This window comes from Meriones unguiculatus, chromosome 4 (genome assembly GCF_030254825.1).
Source record: "Meriones unguiculatus strain TT.TT164.6M chromosome 4, Bangor_MerUng_6.1, whole genome shotgun sequence".
NCBI classification, from domain to species: domain Eukaryota; kingdom Metazoa; phylum Chordata; class Mammalia; order Rodentia; family Muridae; genus Meriones; species Meriones unguiculatus.
Genome location: NC_083352.1, coordinates 89,003,501 through 89,024,121, shown reverse-complemented (window position 1 = coordinate 89,024,121; position 20,621 = coordinate 89,003,501). Strand labels below are relative to the sequence as shown.

General features: G+C 49.6%; 1 long non-coding RNA gene across 1 annotated transcript; it reads right to left on the bottom strand.

Moving 5' to 3' along the window:
• Positions 1-13,396: 13,396 nt before the first annotated feature.
• Positions 13,397-20,266, bottom strand: LOC132653696 (uncharacterized). The gene is made up of 2 exons (XR_009591494.1): positions 19,560-20,266; positions 13,397-13,756 (listed from the first exon to the last, which is right to left on the bottom strand). It is a non-coding gene; the product is annotated as an uncharacterized LOC132653696 (long non-coding RNA).
• Positions 20,267-20,621: the final 355 nt, after the last annotated feature.

Genomic DNA, 20,621 nt, shown 5'->3' with positions numbered 1-20,621 from the left:
TCGGCATCGCAGGGCGTTGTGAGGCAGCTCATTTGCCCTTTTACTGGGCTTTGTCCTGACCTCTGAGGTCAGGAAGTGGCTTCTGGGCCTTTGTTTCCCTAGTGCATAACTGCTGCTTTGCCAGGGGGCAGACTCGGATGTTTGATGCTATTGGTGCTGGGTTGGCATAATAGTGCCATCATGAGCTTTCTGAGACATGCTATAGCTCCTGACCCTCCCCAGCTGACATCTCTCTTGGTGTGTAATATCCCCCAGCCCCTGTGAATTCTGAAGCTGGGACACGCTAAAACTCTACCTAAGGGACTGAACAGATATACCTGGTAGCCCACGGAGGTCATATTGTTCAGTCTTGAGGCTAGCAATCCTAGGTGCTGCAGACAGGACTGGGTGACTGTACACAGGAGCCACACCACAGGGACACTGGCAGACAGGCAGCTGGAGCAGGGGTGGGGGTGGGGCTCCCGTGTATGTTCTTCTGGACCCCCGAGAATGCCGGCAGCTGTCTCACCCAGCTCTGGGTGGGGTCTTCTGAACCAGCTGTGCTCCAGCCAGGGGAAGGGCCTCACAACACCCAACGGAGAAGATGGCACATTCCCCTCTAGTGCTGAGGATGGCAGACCTCTTCGGAGCTCAGGAGAGCCCATCAGAATCTCAGTGGGGAGGCTGGGCAGCTGAGGCCACAGGCTCATGAGAAACTGAGGTCCTTTCTTTGGCCCCATTGCTCCCTCACCTCCCTAGAGAGCAAGAGGAATTTAAATTTCCTGGGAAGAGAAAGCCAAGGGCACAGGCCTGCTGGCTCTGGCCTGGTTACTTCCTGTAGAGAGATCCTCCCTCTAGAATGGCCTGAGATGGCAGATTAGGTTGAAGGGAAATCTTGCACTCTGACCTTTTTGCCTCTGAGGTGTGGCAAGGTTGCGGGAGTCCCAAAGTGAGGTGGGTGCGGCTGGGTGGGGGAGGGGAGATAGGAGTCTAAACAGTGGCACACATCCATATTACGACCAAAGTTCTGCTGGGTATAGCCAATGTGAATACGCACTGTTTCTCACAGAGGCCTCCCTACAGTAACTGGGTACAGGCTGAGGGGGGACGAGGCTGCCCTGTGGCAAGTACTTGTGGAGAGATGACTGACTAATGAACGTGCAAAGGCAAGTTCAGCCTCACCAGGGATCAGGGAGAATGCAATCACATCAGAGGGAGAGGCATTCCACCTACTGAGAGGGGTTGCTTTTAAAGAGCGCCATCCCCACACGCTGGCGGGGGTGCACGCTGGCTGCTGGAAAGTCACTTGGTAATGTGTAGCAAGGCTGGTAAAGGGACAATTCGGTCATTTCACTTCCAGGAAATAATTCTGAAGAAGCTGCGAGAGATGTGAGCTGCTGTGGCTTACGGCTAAGTTGGTGGTAACAGTGGAGGGGGCTCAGGAGGTGGGCTGGATGTCCAACAGGGGGAGAGTCACCCTTCATGGCAAATTCATGGAGATCACTTAGATGTCAAAAAAAAAAAAAAAAAGGCCACCAGAACCTGGAGACACAGTTCCACGGCACAGCTCTTAACCGACACCCGCGAGGTCCTGGGTTCCATTCCCAGCGCTGGGGAAAAGCAAAACAAACCAAAAAGCCATTGGTATGTAGCCGAGAAAATGTCTGTGTCCATGTTGCAGGATCCTAGGGATCAAGGACAAGTTCTTTCTCCTCACTGGGCCTCCCCACCCTTACCTTTTACATGAGTCAGCACAAGAATTAATGTCACATGGTACCTAACATTCTTCAAGTCCCTGGCTTCTGAGACTAGATTGCGTGAGCAATAGTTATCTCATTGTTGATACACTCTTAAAATAAGGGACAATCACAAATTACGGTTTTTAGAAATTATTTCCGGGTCCTGGCAACATGGATCATCAGGTAAAAGTGCTTGCTGTGGAGCTTAGCTTGATACCCTGGACCCTCACTGTGGAAGGAGAGAACAGACCCTCTCAAGTTGACCTCTGACCTCTACATATTCACTGTGACTCTGTACAGTCATTGTGGCTCAGGTACCCATCTGCCCCAAAATCAATGTAAAAAGAAACTAGGGAGAGATATTTCTGAAGAAATGTTGAACTGAAACCCTAAAGTTGTAAGGTAAATATAAGAGAAACATATAGGCAATGTGCGTGTCTGAGTCCACTTTCCAATAAGCAGGCATTTCAGAAGATTACCAGAGGCTACGCTGTGGACTATGTGGCTTTTCTTCCCCCTTTATATTTTAGTGTTTTCAATCCAAACAGTAAAAAGAGAAAGAAAAAAAAATCCCAAAGACCTGGTGTGGGGGGACGGCACCCAGTGAACTATGCCCTCCTGCTGTGAACAATTTCTCTGTTGGTGTCACACTCCACAGAGAGCCCAGTCACCCCTGCGGGGCCAGGGTGTCCTGTGAAATATATAGACCAGGGTCAGATCAGCTCACAGGGTCCGATGGCCTCGGCAGACCTTTCCCTGGGTGGGCGCAGTGCCACCGGGCCTTATCTCCAGTAGATAGTGGACGGACAAGCACTTTACCCCAGAGAGGTGATCCAGGCAGGCTCGTTCTTGGGGAAGGAGGCTCAGGACACATTCCATTAAGGAATTTCACACTCCCCCTCCTCCCCAGCTCTTCTTTTTCTCTATCCCCTACACAGAAATATATTTAGTAACCCTATCTAAGCCTTCTCCTTTCCCTTAATTTGATTAAGGAGCCGAGGGAACAAAACCCAGGATGGGGGTGGGGTGGGGTGGGGGTCAGGAGCCGGGTGGTTGAGCTGTGGACGGTGATTAGGGGAGCCGAATGCCCATCTCGGGCAGGTGAGGCTTAAGTGTGGACAGCTCCAGTGCCTGCTGGCACTCCATAAAGAGGCACAGAGGACCGAGGGAGGGAACATTTTATCAGGGAATGCTCTTCTCTGGGAGAATGTGAACCAAACCAGAGAGGGTGAGGCTTCCAGGGTTAAGTGAGCCACCTTACTAACAAAGGGCACGCTAGCGTCTGCCTTCCTGCAGCTTCAGGCTTCAAGGCTTCCCAGAGGCTGCACACTTTTAATTCTTGCCATGAATCTTAGGGCTTTAATGGCTATCAGTTCATCTTTCTGCTTGCCTGCCTGCCTAGCTGCCTGTCTGTCTATCATCTCCCTATCTGTGGTCCTGGAGAGGGGATTCAGAGCCGCATGCATTCTCAGCCAGTGCTCTACTACTGAGCCTCAACCCTATTATTATAAACTACTTATGGGCAGGGTCTATCAGACCCCAGGTTGGCCTCCACCTTGATATGTAGCTGAGAATGGCTACCACATCCCGTTTATACAGTGCTGGGTATCAAACCCAGGCCTTTAACATTTATCATATTCACTTGTGCATCTGTTTATGGACACTATTGTGCCATACTACACGTGTGGAGGATGAACAACTTTATTTTGGGTGTTGGTTCTGGGTATCGAACTCAGGCCATGATGCTCAGTAGCAAGTGCCGTTACTCTCCAAGCCAGTGGTTCTCAACCTTCCCAATGTTGCGACCTTTAATACAGCTCCTCTTGTGGTGACCCCTAACCCCAAAGTTGTTTTTGCTCCTACTTCATAACTGCAATTTTGCTACCATTATGAACATAATGTAAATATCTGATATGCGGGCTATCTGATAGGTGACCTCTGTGAAAGGACCCTTTGTCCACAAAGGCAAAGGGGTCATGACCCACAGGTTGAGAACCACTGCTCTGAGCCATCTTGCTGGACCTGGGCCAAGGTCTTTATGTGCATGGTAGGAGAGCACCCTACCAACTGAGTATCCCCCCACCCTTGAGTAAACTGCTGTTTTATGAGAATTATCGTTACCCATGAAGACGATGCTCAAGGACACCCCCTGGCCGAGAGTAAACAGTTTGCAGTGTAAGAACAAGGGTCCCTTGCTACTTCATTAGTCCACTGCTCCCTGACACACTGGGCCCTACCCTATGTGCCAGGCTCTATACGCCACCTCAGCCCGGACTGGAGATGCACACCTTCAATCCCAGCATTCAGGAGGTGGATCGCTGTGACTTCAAGGCCAGTGTGGTCTACATAGTGAGTTCCAGGACAGCCAGGCTCTACAGTAAGACCCTGTCTCAAACAAATGTCCTTTCATTATTGCCTTTCTAAACCAGGCACTACTAACAGCCTCATTTCTTTTTTTCTTTCCTTTTTCTTCTTCATTTCTTTTCTTTTTCTTTATTTTTTAATTTGCTTCTTATTTTTATCTTATGTATATGGCTCTGCTTTGCCTGCCTGGGGCACCACATGTGGTGGTAGAGGCCAGAAGAGGGTGTCGGATCCTTGTTACTGTGATTACAGAGGGCTGTGAGCCACCATGTGGGTGCTGGGAATCCAACTTGGGGCCTCTGTAAGAGCAGCCAGTGCTCTTAACCACTGAGTCATCTCCCCAGCCCATTCTTCTTCTCTTTCTTCTTCTTCCTCCTCCTCCTTTTTCCTCCTCCTCCTTTTTAATTATTTATTTCTTGTGAATGTGTTTGGATGTGCATATACCACAGTTCATGATGGAAACGAGATAACAGCTTTTGGGAGTGAGTTCTCTCCTTCCAACACGTGGGCTTAGGGGATCAAACTCGGGTTGTCAGGCTTGGGAGCAGGTGTCTTTACCTGTAAAGCATCTTGCTGGCTTCTTTATATTCTGTCTCACAGTAAGGACTCCCTGTCTATGCTCTCGCACAGGCTGGCCTTGAACTCATGGTCTTTCTTCCTCATCCTCCACAGTGCTAGGTTTCCAGGCCTGTTACCACCTCGGCCTCCAATAACCCTCTTTTGAAGATCTGCAACTAGTGGAGAAGTGACAAGCAGCAGTAGAAAGAGAGAAGGGATAGACGGTGGTGTCTGGAAGGACTAGGACCTCCGTTTTATACTATTTCTCCCAACAGTCTGTCCTCAAGGACAGGGACTTCACCTTGTTTACCCTGGATTCCCACATCCAAACATAATGCTTGGAACAAAGGCAATGTTTCCTGCAGGCACTAGTGGTGGCTGATAAATTTGGCAAAGCAACATGAGGCCAACTCAGGGAGGATTAAGTGAGAAGCATTTGTCTAGAGATTTCAGTTTCAACCTGTCATGTTGCTGGGCTTAAAGAGAAAGAAAGAAAGAGAGAGAAAGAAAGAGAAAGAAAGAAAAAGAAAGAAAGAAAGAGAAAGAAAAAAGAAAGGAAGGAAGAAGAAAGAAAGAAAGAAAGAAAGAAAGAAAGAAAGAAAGAAAGAAAGAAAGAAAGACAAAAAACAGTTCTGCTGGCAATGGGGATCCCTGCAGGAGGTGTCAAAGGTGACCAACACCTTCAAAATGGGCAAGTTCTGGGAGGGGCTCCAACTCCCCGTGGGGTGTTGGATTTAGACCAAGTGGCAACTAGGGTGTTGTCTGACACACGTTCCCCAATATCTCCTTCTACGGGAACTTCTCAAGGCCGTATCCCAAGGTTCTGGGGTTAACAGTGCAAACGGGTGGGAGTAGGTGGGTGGGAAGAGCCACCCTGGCAGTTTCCAGGGCCTGGAGAAGAGGGAGCGAGGTTAGTGTTTGACATGAACCTCGTGGATCTGGTCTCTCAGGAAAGAGGACTAAAGCTCTTCCAAGAAGGGGCTCAGGCTTCAGCATGCCTTCCATGATTAATAACTACCTCACTGCCTCACCTTGCTGTCTACTGTGGCTTTTGGGTGGGGATCCTCTATAGCCCACAAGGAAGGCTACAAAGGGCAGAGAACACAGACAGGCCCAGAGATCCTGGGCTCATTCCAGGGCTTTCTGCCTGCACTCGGAACCACAGATTCTCTCTGCTTCTCCAGAGAGTCCTTGGTGTCTTTATGTGCGCTGCTTATTAACCAGAGGACATCAGGGCCCGTGGCCAGTGAGTATAATTCAGGAGCAGTGTGGGCAAGGCTGACAGGCCAGCTGGAGCTTTAGACGGTGGCAGCTCCTGGGGACAGCCAGGGGAACCAGGGTCCTCTGTCAGCATTGCATGCCCATAGAAGGGGCAAGAGTGGCTCTGGGGCAGCTGGTGGCACACTCACTGGCAGGGATGAGGTACTGGACTGAAATTTCCCTTTCAGAGCTGCACATGAGGGAGGCTCTTTCCCGTCTGTAGAAACGCCTCTGCCCTCCTTCTTCTCTAAGAGACTTTTAAAGAAAAGGCCCTGGACACAAATGCTCCAAGCCCAGGCATCCTCTCTCCCGACTCTCCCAGCAAGCTGCCTCCGCAGTCTGCAGAATGAATACTTCAGCCAGCTGACTCCTTGGAGGGTGAGGGGGGGGCACGACCGGGATGCAGAGCACTCCTGCACCCGAGGTGGTGTTTGTATCTACAGAAACACATACTAGCCAGGCTTCAACTGGGTCTTGGGTTTCTGGCTGATACTGGTTGCGTCAAAGGGGATGGGTGGGAAATGCTCCCATTTGGCTTCTCTCCATGAGGAGGGTAGCTGGAGGGAGAGAGAGAGAGGCTTCCAGTGCCTCGCTGGTACCAGTGCCTTGAAAATGATGATGTAAACACTGCCCCTGCCGTCGGCCTGTGGAGCCCATAGGGACTAGAGAAAAGCAACTGTCCTGACTTACCCTCCACCCTATGCTCTGCAAACAGAAGACCCAGCCCTCATCTATCACTTTAGAAGCTAAACAACTTCCTCAGACAGCTCTGAGGAGCATAAATCAGGAGCTGTGGCTTCTAAGAAGCCTGGGCACAGCCACCACCTACAGCAAGACTTGTTCTCCGATTCCCGCTTATCCTTGCAGAGTAGGGGGTTGGGTCACAGTCACAGTTCACACATGCACAGACAACTGGTCAACTTCTCCGAGTCTCTGGCCTCACTCACGAGCGGGTTAGTGCTGTGCCTAACACATGGTACTGTGTAAGTGAAGAGAGGCAACACCCTGGGCATGATGGGGCACACATCTGTAATCCCAGCGCTTGGGAGATGGAGACAGGGGACTAGGAGTTCAAGCTCAACCTGGGCTACATAGCAAGTCTGAGGCCAGCCTGGGCTACAGGAGACCTTGCCTCAAAAACACAAAAAAGCCAGGTGCCAGTGGCATACACCTGTAGTCCCAGCACTCAGGGAGGCAGAGGCAGACGGATCTCTGTGAGTTCAAGGCCAGCCCGATCTACAAAGCGAGTCCAGGACAGCCAAGGCTATACAGAGAAACCCTGTCTTAAAAAACAAAAACAAACAAACAAAAACAACAATACAACACAAATAGAGAAGCCATGTGGGTTGTTCTGTGCAGTATCTGTGAGTGTTAGTGGCTAGACCATCAGATCAGGGGCTGAAGGCCGTCTTCAGACAAATAAGGCAAAGCAACAACTCTCCTCACATCCATCCACCCAGCAAGAAGGCTGACGGCCAGGACCTCAGCGGCTCACAATGTCCAAGCCTTCTTTCTCTTGCTCTGTCTCCGGCTAAGGAGTGCCAGGCCTGCCTACTCCTGGCACACTCTGTGGCTTCGACTCATTTGGATTCTCAAAGAGAAGCCCAGTGGATACTTGGAGCTGCGGGAGGAGACAAATCCCAGCCTGCCTGGATGGCAGTGTCAGACTGTGTCAGTCGATTCAGATCCTAAGAGAGCCCCACCACAGAGAGCTGCTTCTGTGGGCAGGCCGGGCAGCTGGCTTTTGTTAAAAACTCTTCCCCTTCATACGTACTCCCAGAGTCACAGCAAAACATGTCACAAACGTGTGGCTCTCCAACATGTTCACACATGATGGCTTTCCTGTTTTAAGAAGACCAGACGCCATGGCTTCCACTAGGATGGCATTGTGTCCTCACTTGAGGAATGCGATCTGGGGTGACAAACAGGCACAGAAACGGCAGGTTTCTGCTCGATGTGGCAATGCCAGGACAACCTGTGGCCTGGGGCACAGGAGCCAGGCAGGATGGGAGAGGCGGCTGTGAGTACAGCGACCTTTGTCCTGTTTGTTCTTGGAGAGGGCTGGCCCTGCTCGCACTGCCCAATTCTCCCAGTGCCTGCTTGGGGCTTCTGGCTGGTCAAACGTTCTCTGGGCCTGAGGCAGCAGCCTGACTTTGGTGTGTGTGGAGAGTGACAAACAGAGCCCTTTCAGGCACTTAGAGCACTGGGGAGCCTTTGGGGTGACGCAGCAGGCACTTGACTAGGTGTGTGTGTGTTCCTGTCCCACACCAAATCCCTTCCCTCTGGTTCTCTGCCAGCTGAAGGCTTATCATTGACTAGACAGCTAGGCAACCCTTGCCAATCTGGGCACTCGTCACTGGGAAGAGAAAGGGCTAAGAGGACCCTGTATCTGTTCAGCACAGCACTCTTGTCCCTTCCCAGCTCTGACCTCTTTTAGCCTTGCTCACTGCCAAGTAAGTGGTTGTGTTAAGGATCCTGGCAAGGTTGCCTGGGTCTCTGGTTCCTGGAGTTGGACACAAACATGGTGATGGCGATGCCTGTTGGCTTGGATGGGAAGGTGGGGTATACTCTGGCTCTTTCCCAGTCTAGCTTTCTGCCTCAACCTGCCTGAACCTGCTTTTGTCCTTCCTTCCTTCCTTCCTTCCTTCCTTCCTTCCTTCCTTCCTTCCTTCCTTCCTTCCTTCCTCCCTCCCTCCCTCCCTCCCTCCTTCCCTTCCTCCCTCCCTCCCACCCCCTCTCTTTTTTTCTTAATTCTGAATGAAGCTTCCAGAGCTTCAGACATACTGAGCCAGGCAAATCATTTCTCTTGGGACAAGTCTGAAGGCTTCTCTTTCCTGTCCAAAGCCCTGGTTCCCATCCCCTTCACATCATGGAGGGCACCGCCTCTGCCAGCTCTGTCCTGGCTGGCAAGAGAGCTCTGAAGGTCAGAGGGGTGCATCTTTCCCTTTCACAAATAATCAAACCCAGCCCATGTGCTGGAGGACTGGGGTGTATTAATAGCAGATGTTTTGTTTTCCTATGCTGGTGCTTGTCCCTGTGCTAGCACAAACGATAAGAGTATGCACACTGCTCTCCACCAGCTACCCCTCCACCCCCCTCCAGAAGAGGCGAGCGGGGTGGGGGTAGGGGTGGGGGTGCTCCTCTGTTTAAAGCCACCGCTGATGTACAAACTCTGAGAAAATAGACTTAAAAGTTTATATTCGGTCTCTCTTGGCTACTGTTGCTGCTCAGCAAAGAAACTCTATATTGTTTGAAGCCTCCAGGCAAACGGGTTGCAAGGCAACCTTCAAACAATAGAGAATACCCCAAACTAAAAATAAAAGCATGTAGGCCTGGGAAGCATGGTGGAGCTTTGCTGAAGTCACCTTGCAGTCAAAGTGGTCAAGTGGGCGCCTAGGTCACACCGGCATGTGAGCCGCTGTGGCCCTCAGTTTGTCTCTTACAGTCCAGGTACACTGAGCCCCTCTTCTATGCTTGGACTCTGTCTTTGCAGCAGCCGCAGCCCCCGTACTCAGATGCTCCTCCATTCCAGGGAAGGTTCCTAAGACTGTGTACTTGCCCTGAGGCTCTTGCCCATCCCCAAGAAGTCCTTTGGGGGCCTAAGAAGGAAGCCGACATGGGGACGTGCACCTGTGATCTTACAAACGTGCCCTAGGAGGATGACTACTTTGAGGCTGGCCTGGAGTTACATAGTGAGACCCAGAGAGACAAAAACAAAACAAAATAGAAAGTTCGAAAAGAAAAAGTACAGGGAAGAGACGCAGGCAAGACAGAAAAGGGGCTGGCAGGCTGGGACCAGCCCTCTTCATGACTCATCACATATACAAGGCAGGAGGCTCCAAGTCAGGGATGGATCCTGGTATTCTGAGGATGGAGGAAGGGGCCTCAAGCCAAGAACGCACTGTGTGTCTCCTGAAGCTGGAAGGGCAAGATGGATGCCATTCAGAGCCCCTAGAGGGGACACAGGCCAGTAGACACCTTGACTTCTGGCTGACAAGACCACTCTAGATTTCCGGCCTTAGAAATAATGTAAGACAATACATTCCTGTTTTAAGCCATCAAGTTTGATGTAATTTATACAGCAACATCAGGAGGCAAAGCACAGTGTTAAAAGCAGAACCTGAGGCACTCTGATGAAGACAAAAACCCCACAGTTCATTTTTCAGCATGTGATGCTCCAGAACAGCAGGGAGACAGACTAAGGGGCTGAAACTCGCCCTCCTGTGCCTTGAGGAGGGCGGCCCCCAGACAATCAGTTTCCTTCAGACAGCCCCACAGTCCTAAGAAGGCTGTGCTCTTCTTCCTCCCCCTCGCCCCCTCGCTGTTCTCCGCTCACCTGCCGGCAGGGTCGGCTGCTCAGTAACCTGACTGCCAGCCTTTGCTGCTGGGTTGTTGTATTTTCTCGCATAACTTGTGACCCATCCAACTAGTGACCCAGAAACAGATCAGACTGGAAAGGGAAACCAGAAGTTAGCAAAGCAAGTCACCTGGTCAGCCCCACCTCCACTGTGGGCTACTTGCCAGCAGGCCATGCAGATCTCCAGGCCTCTCTGGAGGCAGCCACGGGAAAGAGACTTGCAGGCCCTCTCTTTTGCAAGTAGGCTTGCCTTGCCTCAGTCTGCCTCAGTGTGACACTGAGGCACACGCACATACACCCACAGAGGGCTCCCTTGGGCAAATGCCTCAGAGAGCCAACCAAAAGCAAGAGGCAAGCACTGGATTTCTGGGGCCCCTGTCTCCTGGATGCCTAAGCACTTGCAGACCATAATTTACTTTGTTCTCCCTCCATTGCCAGGAGACCAGGACCATCAGTCCTGTTGTGTAATTTGGAGCCCTGAGTTACGGAGAGGGTGAGGAACACGGCCAAAGTCACACAGCAAGTTACATTGAGCCAAAGCAGAAGGCGGCTGTCCCAGCTCCACGCAGCCTGGGTGTGCTCTGGCTTTGCATTCTGGTCTTTGGCTGTGCAGGTCGGTGGGGTGTGGCCTCTGGCTAGGTTGTCCCAGCAGAATGTGGAGATAGAAACCATCAAACCTGTCATTACAAGGCAAGCAACAGATGCCCCAGGAGAAAGACTTTTCCAGACTGAGGAGGGCTTTACATTGCAGTGTGTCTGGTTGTGCGCATGTGTGCATGTGTGGTGTGTGTGCATGTGTGTCAGTGTACACATGAGTGTATGTGCATGCGTGTGAGTATGCACCTGTGCGAGTGCATTTGTAAATGTGTGTGTGCATATGTATGTGTGTGGTGTCTGTGACTGTGCATGTGTGTGCATGTGAGTGTGCATCTTCTTGTGGGTGTGTCTGGTGTGCGTGTTTGTGCATGTGTGCATCGTGTGTGTGCATGTATGGTGTGTGCGAGTGTGTGCTCGCGCATGTGTTTGGAAGGTAGTCAGGGGAGAAGGGATGTTACTAAACAAATGTGAGGTCAAGGCACACGTGCTCTGCACAGGCACATACACCACAGAGGGCCCCCTTTCTAGCCTCTCTCCAGCACTCCGGAGGCCTCCTCCTCCACCATTCTTCTGAGAAGTCCTGTCATCTGAGTTCAGAAGCAGTGCTAACAGACTCCACGGTCTCCAAGGGCCACGCTGGCTACGACTGCAACCAAAGCAAACGGCACACACAGTCTGGCTCAGAGGCTGAGCAGCTCAGCTCAGGGCCACCAACCTCTGACCTTTCACATGGATGGGCTCTGTGGGGACACCCTCATTTCCAACTTGCCCCTTCATTTCCTGTGGAAGCAAGGGAATGGAATAATTTGGTTTCAAATGAAGCTGAGCGTTCTAAGAATTTACATGTGTACCAGTCACCCAAAGGGGCTGCTGTGCACACCTGTGTGTGGTAAAGCTGCACTGTGGTCCCTGTGTCCCACTGGACAGATGTGGAAACCGGAAGCTGACAAGGATAAAACCTGAATGGAGGAAGGCAATGCCAGGATGAGAAAGGCAGCGCTGGGAAGGACTGCTTCATGCTCTTCACTATCTGAGATGCCAGTGGGTGTGTGGGCTCAGGCCCTGCCTCAAATGCTGTGCACATATAAAGGACTGGCCATGGAAGGGAAGACAGGGACTGGGGCAAAGAAGCAGATGGAAAGTGTCCCCAGAATCTCTCTCTGAGACTGACTTTGGCGACGACACCTGCTAAGAGTCTGAGAGTAACATGGTTTGTGGTAGACACATCATGAAAGGCTTGTAAGCGAGGAGGCTGTGAGCCTTCAGTCTCTGGGCTGCCTTTCTTACATCCTTGGGTGAGCTGTGGCAAGAGGCTTGTTGAATCTCGAGACAGACACAAACAACTCAGAAGTACCAGGAAGCACCCCAAATTAGCCAGATTCTCAAGGCTCCTCCCTCCCCAAGGTTACATAAGCCTCAAGGGCTGCTGAGGTGAGGAGATTCTCCCACCTGTTAAATTGACAACTCTAGGGTTGCAGGCTGGCTGTCACTCATGTTGGGGCAAGCTTTTGGTGGTGCAGCTGTCTTAGAGTGGCCCAGAGTCCTATGAGTAACCTCCACCAGACTCCCTGGCCCACCACGGTGGCTTTGGTGGTGTTGTTACTCTGTCCTTGGATTCCTATGGGGTCAGCTCAGGTCTCCCCGGAAGACTGTCCCGCGTGCCCCCACATCCCACCTCTGTGGCCACCTTCCTTACTGGCCTCTCATCAGGCAACAGAACTCTATCAACAAATGAAGGCGCTGCCTCTCCGGGCCAGCAACCTGACAGCATCCACACACTACCACCCAAGTGGGGCAGAAAGGCAGCCTCAACGTTCCAGCTGCACCACGCCCTACTCACAAACTCACAAGTGAAATCGCTCTTGAGTCTTCGGTGACTGTCTGGGCTCTCCATAGGGTTTCTGATTAACATGCCTTGTAACAGAAAGTCTGGAAGCCAGAAACAAATATTTCCAGCTGTATGATTCGGTTTTCAGATCTGCAAAGCTTTTCTTTTAAATTTGGGGAAGAGGGGCCTGGACAGGTGGCTTAATGGTAAAGAGAGCTTGCTGTTCTTGCAGGAGACCTGGGTTTGTCCCCAGCACCCCATGATGGTTCACAACCGTCCACAGGGGCTGACCCCCCTTGTGACCTCCAGCAGCAGCAGGCACGTGTGTGGTGCACATTCGGTATGTATATGAGGCAAAACACTCAATACACATAAGATCAGATAAATCCAAAACTAAGAAAAAAATGTAAAATCCAAACCAGACCAGTGAAGATCAACCCTGCCCCAAGAAACTCAACGTCCCTAACCAGCAGGAAGTAGTCTAAGGAGGTCTACATCCTCTTTCCCCTCTAACCTTCTTTCGCACCTACTTACTGTTGGGGGGTTAGAAGGGATTGGGGTGGAGAAGGGTGGTAGATACAGGAACCCAACCTACACTAAATGAGACCTTGCCTGAAAACAAAAACAAAAAAACCACAACACAACAAAAGAACTGAAAACCAAGCCAAAACAGCGAGACCCACAAACAAAGAAACATAAATAAAATACAACACATGCTGGCAACAATGCGAATATATTAGAATCTTCATACAGTGCTTCACTGGTGAGCGGGTGGCTTTGAAAACAGTTTTCCGTTGATTGAGAAGGTGAACATGGAGTTATCATATGACTCAAATTCCATTCCTGGAGTATGTACTCAAGAAAACTGAAAACAGGGCCACACAGAAACTGAATGTTCATAGCAACGTCCTTCATGGGAGTCGAAAAGTAGAACAACTCAAATGCCTGTCAGCTGGTGAAGAGACAAACTGCAGTAAAGCCACACAGTGGAAGGTTCTGCCCCATGCAAGGAGGCAGGAAAGAAGTCCTGCCACGTCCTAGAGTGACCCAGATGGGAGGGCTCTGGAGGACAACCTGCTGAGGAAATAAACCAGTCAGAAAACGGCAAATGCTGCACGCTCCCACTTACTGAGGTGCCTAGAATGGCCACACCTCCACAGATGGAAGGAGTGGCAACCAGAGGTGGTGTGAGGGCAAGGTAGAGGCTTGTTAATCAATGGCACACAGCAAGAGGAAAAGAGGTCTGGACTGTATCACAAAGCCAGCCTCCTTCACCGAAATGTGTACTTCAAGATGGCCAAGGGGCTGGGCATAGTGGGCACAACTTTAATCCCAGCAGGCAGAGGCAGAGGCAGGAGGGTCTTGGCGAGTTTGAGGCCAGCCACGGCTACACAGTGAGACTATCTCAAGAAGTAAAATAAAATGACAAAGAAGAAGAAGTTAGTTTGAATACCCAAATCCACATCAAAGTGGAAAGGGGAGGACTGCACAGCCATCGTCTGACCCCCACACACGCACTGTGGCACGTGCGCTCCTGCACCTGCACACGCTCATCACACGGCTCTACTGCATAAATGTTCAGAAGGGGCCGGTCTATCCAGACAGGCAGTGGCTGCTTTCCACTGGGGTGACCGGGGAAAGCAGGGCGATTACTACTGGACATGGAGAAATGTTCCGAAGCTGAATGTGGTGATGGTAACAGACAGTGGGCCAGCTAGATGGCTCCGCAGGTAGGGGTGCTTTTGGTTAATTCATGACCTCCAGAGACCACACGGAAGAAGAGAACTGGAATTGTCCTCTGGACCTCACAGGAGTGCCGTAATACACATGCCATGGGGGCGGGGCACTCCACACACTTAATCCCAGCACTCAGGGGCCAGAGGCAGGTGCATCTCTGAGTTCAAGGCCAACCTGGTCTACAGAGTGAGCTCCAGGACACCAGGGCAACACAGAGAAAAACCCTGTCTATTAAAAAAATAAAAAGGCCCATTGGATCATATGCTTAAGTTAAGGCACAAAGCCCGGGTTACTGCTAGGCAAAGCTTTTCCTTCTTGATGAAGGATGGAACATGAGGCTGTTTCTGGATGGGAAGGGGTGCTCTCCACAAACAGGAATACAGCTGTCTCAACTGGAGCACTCAGGGAAACAGAGCCACGTGCGGGCTTCCGACAGATGGCTAGCCCTAGCACTGTATGGAAACAACTAAAAACCTTTAGGGGTTCACCAAAGGCTTTTCAGGCCTGATGGCTGTTTTTGAGATGAAAAAAGTTCTGCACTGTTCAGCCACTTAAAAAAAAAATCTTTCTTGATTTCTGGGCATTTTCGAGAACCGAATGTACCTTTTGATTTGTTTTTCCCTAATTTAATTACACGCTGGGACACTACGATAGATATGATCTTCAGAACATTTACTTTCGGAGCACTGGGGCTTGACTGTAAAGAAAAAAAGTTCATGGATAGAACAGATCCAGAAAGGGCTGGTGAAAGCCCAGCATGCAGCCTCATGGAGGAACCTGGAGGACATGGCGAGAAGAAAGCCAGGGAGGACAAGACACGTGATGCCACCTGCAAGGTGCCTGGCACTCAACACCAGGAAGACAGAAACTGGCAGTAGGTGACAACAGGGAAGGAGAGTAAGAAACCTGACGGCTTCGTTCCGGCAAGATGGAAGGTTTAGAGGGCTGATGTGCGTCAACACACCCGCAGGAAACACTGCTGAGGTAGACACCGAGGGACAGGGGGGCTGCTGAGCCTGGAGCTCAGGCCTGTCAGCTCTGCCCTCAGGAGGCTGAGTATGAGGCCAGCCTGGGCTACTAAAAGAGTTAAAGAACAGCACTGAGTTAAAAGCCTGAGTAACAGCTTGTCATTATGACTGCTGTGGAAAGAATTTTTCAATGTGATGAACCTGCTGATGTGTTTTTTAAATAATTTTTTGACTTGTGATGGAGTTATGGAAAGAGGCCACTTGGTTTAATTTTGTGATTGTTTTTACTTCCTGATTCCTGCCTGATTATGAAATTCTGGGGGGTTACAAAAAAAAAAAGGAAAAGTTCATGTGCCAATCTGTTATTTTCATGGTATTGCACTAAAGAGGAATGAGAAATGTTTCCACTTAAGCCAAGATTTAAAAAAGAAATTATGTGTGCCTTTGCCTGTGTGGGGTTGTATGCACCACGCGTGTGCAGGAGCCTTCTGAGGCCAAAGCCACTGGATGCCCTGGAACTGGAGTCAAGGCAGCAGTGAAGCCACTTGATGTGGGTGCAGGGAAACTAACTCAGATTTTCTGCAAGAGTCATGTCTCCAGCCCCTACATCAAGATGATTTTTGACAAGGTCTTCCTTTTGACAGTCTGGCTTGCCTTCCATAGCCCAGGCAGGACTAGAAGTTGAGGCAACCCACCTGCCTCAGCCTCCCAAGTTCTGGGATTCTAGGTGAGTATCACCATGCTCAGGTCTACATGATGCTGCCATGTTAAAAAAAAAAAAAAATCTCTTTAAGTCATTTAAATCTGGGGCTCACTTCCAGGTGAGAGATCTTTCAGATCTGAGAGTGGATACTTTCATGCATTTCAGATTATTTGAACGTTTTTATATATACTTTCCTCTTTCAGCAAACCTAAAAGGTCACAGACTCCATCTGGAGTAATACACAAAATCTTGCTGAGATTTAAAAAAATTGTCACATTGACTCCAAAATGTAAGCATTTCCCCAAAGTACTTGATTCAAGATATATATAAAAGGCAGCTTTTTATGCCTCGGGGCAGGAGGTCAACACTGGGGACAGCCACCCACCATCTCTGTGCTCACCACAGGGCTTCTGAGTTATCATCTGAGCCTTTGAACGGTAACTGCCTACACACTGCCAAGTGGTTTAAAGACACGGTGATATCCTTTTCCTATAAACTTCCTGCTAAGCCTAGTGCGTGCTCTAATGTTAGATTTGCACATATTTTTAATTATGTGTATGTTCATACGTCTGTATGTGCATGTGTTTGCACGTGTGCAGAGGCCAGAAGAGAGCACAGGGTCTCTCAGAGTTGTAGTTAGAGAAGGTTGTGGGCCGTCTGAGCAAAGTGCTGGGAACCAAACCTGGCTCCTCTGTGAAGCAGAATGGTCCTCAACCACTGAGCCACCTCTCCGGCTCCAGATTTATAGATTCTTGAATATCTCAAAGTTCACAGGACACTATCATAGTGGTTCTCATCCTGTGGGTTGCAACCCCTTGGGGAGTTAACCCTTTCACAGGGGTCGCCTAAGACCATCAGAAGACACAGATACGACTCTTGACAGTAGCAAAATTAGTTATGAATAAGGACCAATGAAATGATTTTTATGGGGGGCACCACAACATGAAGAACTGCATTAAAGGGCCGCAGCATTAGGAAGGCTGAGGACCACCGCCCCATCAGCTTTTACCACAATGACAATCACAGTCCCTTCAATTGTTTTCTGGCAAATTTTGTGGTTAGACCACTGGCCGCCTCTCTCTACGGAAGATGGAAGCACGTTTCCATGTGAGGTGTAAACTCCCTATGAAGACTCACGGTCAGCTGGGCTGGGATGTGGCTCATATGACAAGGTGCTGACCTAGCATGAAGGCCCGGTTGCATCCTCAGCACCAGGCATGGCGGTACATGCCTGCAATCTAAGCGCTTGGGAGGTAGAGGCAAGAGGAACAGCTCAAGGTCACAGTGAGTTCAAGACTACATGAGAGTACCCCACCTACCTGAAAATAAAAGACCAGAGATGATCATCTTTAATTATAAAGCTACCTTACATTTTTCCATCAGGTTAGCCAAGAAACTGCTTGTTAGGGAGTGGTACACAGTAAGATCTCACTGACTGGGGCCAGAGAAGGAACAGCAGTCAGTTCTGCAAGAATAATGAGAAGACAGTTCACTTGCACAGGGCTCCTGGTCTCACCCACCAGCATCATATGTTACGTGATTTCATCTTTTCAGTGACGTTTTGGTCACAGAAAGAAACAATGAAGTGATTTGCTCAAGAAGGCTGTGTACTTTTCATTTTACCAATATTTATTGACCAAAGTGGCCCATCTGCCTGTGCAGGCCCAGGAACTTGATTCTGCTTTTTATGTGCTTACAGTTCAAGAGGAGGGTCAGATAAGGAAGCATGCAGTCACCACACAGGACAGGACTTGGAATGGCTGACCTCCCCTTCACTTGTTGGCTGCTCCCTAGATTACATCCACACTGCATGGATGGCCCATTCCTGGCTCACTCACCTACTGTGTGTGTGTATAATGACTGTATATGACCACCACATATGGACACACACTTACAGGAAGTATGTGATAAGGTACAGGGTCCTCTACCTTCCACGTACGTACTCAGGCGTCCCACGGCTCCATCCCCTCCCAGGGACCTACTGGCTCCTAGGGGATCCCAGTTTGAGAGATGGGAATGAAAGGATACTGTCAGGCAGGAATGTTAATGCTTTTTCCAGGAGCTCTATAGTAAATGTTGTTTTCTCCCTTTGGTGTCTGGGATCAAACGCAGGGCCTCACACATTCTAAGCATGGTTACCACCGACAGCTATGCCCTCAGACTTTAAGCTTTATTAGAAAAAATGTATTATTTAGAAAAACAATACCTCAGCCAGGCACGGTGGTACATGCCTTTGGTCCCAGCAGTCAGGGAGGCAGAGGCAGGCGGATCTCTGTGAATTCAAGGCCAGCCAGGTCTACATAGTGAGTTCAGGACAGCCAAAAATACAGAGAAACCCTGTCTCGAAAAAAACAAAACAAAACAAAACAAAAAAACAAAACAATACAATACTTTTACCTACTTTCATTAGTTATTAAAAATAAATTTCATAGAAAGAATACTGGGAGTAAAGCTGCAGACAGTAATAATCTCTGAGTGAGATCATGGATGATTTATTTGTGTATTTGTTCTTTTTGAGACAGGGTCTCACTGGCTGATGGTCTCACTGGTCTCACTAGAACTACATAGATGAGGCAGGCCTCTAGCTCTTGAGAGCTGGGATTAAAGGCAGGAACTACCACACTTGGATAATTATAAATTCTTCAAACCGATGATACTAACAGAGATGCTGTATCATTAGCATACCTTGCCTAGGCAAGCTAACAGCAAATGAGGTGCTATTGTACTCAGCTGATAGAAATGCAAATTGGCATCAGCTTTCTAAGTGGCAATGTGGCCCTATTTTCTTACTTTTATTTTTGAGACAGGGTGCTCCTTTTAAAATATTTTTATCAACGCTTTGAGAATTATATGCCTGTTTTGATCATATCACCGCTCCCCCAACCCTGTCCAGATCCATCTCCCCTTCCCCATCCATCCAAACAGGATGCTCTCACACCTGTGGTCCTTCTGCCTCCCTCCCCATTACAGGGATGTGCCACCATGCTCAGGCTCTGTCAGGATTTTATTAATTTTAAGTTATTATTGTGGGGGTGCACGAGTGCTGTGACATGAGTATGGTGGTTAGAGGACAGCTCTACAGAGACGATTATTCCTCCTACCTTGTCATTGGTTCTGGTGGTCCGACTGAGGTCACCAGGTTTGCACGGCAAACACGTTTTACACACTCAGCCATGTTGCTGGGTCTTTGTTTTTCCTTTGCAACAGGGTCTATGTAGCCCTGGCTGTCCTAGAACCTACTCTGCAGACCAGGCTGTCCTGGAACTCACAGAGATCTGCCTGCCTCTGCCTCCCAAGTGCTGAGATAAAGGGTGTGTGCCAGCACACCAGGCCTATGGTCCAACTTTTTAAAAATCGAATGTATTTTTGCTATCTGAACTTTGTTACACAGAGCATGTATTTTTGAGTTTAATTTATCATTGTGTGTGTGTGTGTGTGTGTGCTTATTCACCTCACAGGACTGACTCACCCTTAAAAGTGGTTGTTAATGTGCACCCGTGCTGTGGTCTTCAGAGCACGCGGAGCGGCACAGGCATCCTCAGGGATAGCAGTCCTTTTGGGGGTTGGTTTATTGTTTTGAGAAACGGTCTTGCCACATAGCCCAGGCTGATCTCAAACTGATAATCTTTCTGTCTCAGTCTTCCCAGTGCTGGGCTTACAGGGACACACCACCAGATACGGCACCTATGTTTTTAAAAATAGAAAACAGTTCTGAGAGATGTCCCAAAGTCACTTAGAAGCGGTGTACATGGGAGAAGGTTGGAAAAGTCTGAATGATAAGAATCACCGGCTACTCATGAGCAGGGAGGAAAAACACAGAAATAAAAAACAACACAGCGACGCCCCGGCCGGGAGGTCGCCCTGGCTTGGAGGTCGCTCTGTCGGTAAAATGCCTGCCCCACAGTGTGAGGACCTGCGCCTGGCCTATAGCACTCATGTAAGTAGCACGCATGGCATGATGGTACACACTTGTACTGTGAACACCTGGGGAAGGGGAGACAGATCCCTGGGGCTTGCTGACCAGCCAGAGTGGCCCAAAAATGGGGAGTCACAGGTCCCATGAAGAAACCCCTCTCCGAAGAGGAGGAGGAGGAGGAGGAAGAAAGAACCCCCTATCTCCAAAATAAAGAAATAAATAAAATAATAAGGTGGATGGTACCTGAGGAGACATCTGAGGTTAATCTCTGGCCTCAACTCACACACACACATGCACACAGGAGCATGTGCACTCAACACACATATGCACACCCCTCCCACATGACCACACCTGTACCCACCCATACAATTAAAGAAAAAAGATGGAAAGGGTCAGAACAAAATTAAGATTTTTAAGTGAACATGCTGGTTAGGCTTCCTTAAATAAACAAATATGGACGTTGTATCAAACGATTGAGATACGACAATACATGCAGGATGAGAAAACGAAAGGTTTGGGGCTATAGAAAATAGCTCAGGGTTTAAGAGCATGTGCTGCTCTTCCAGAGGAAGAGGCCCACAGCCATCCAGCACCCTCTTCCCACCCCTGAAGGTG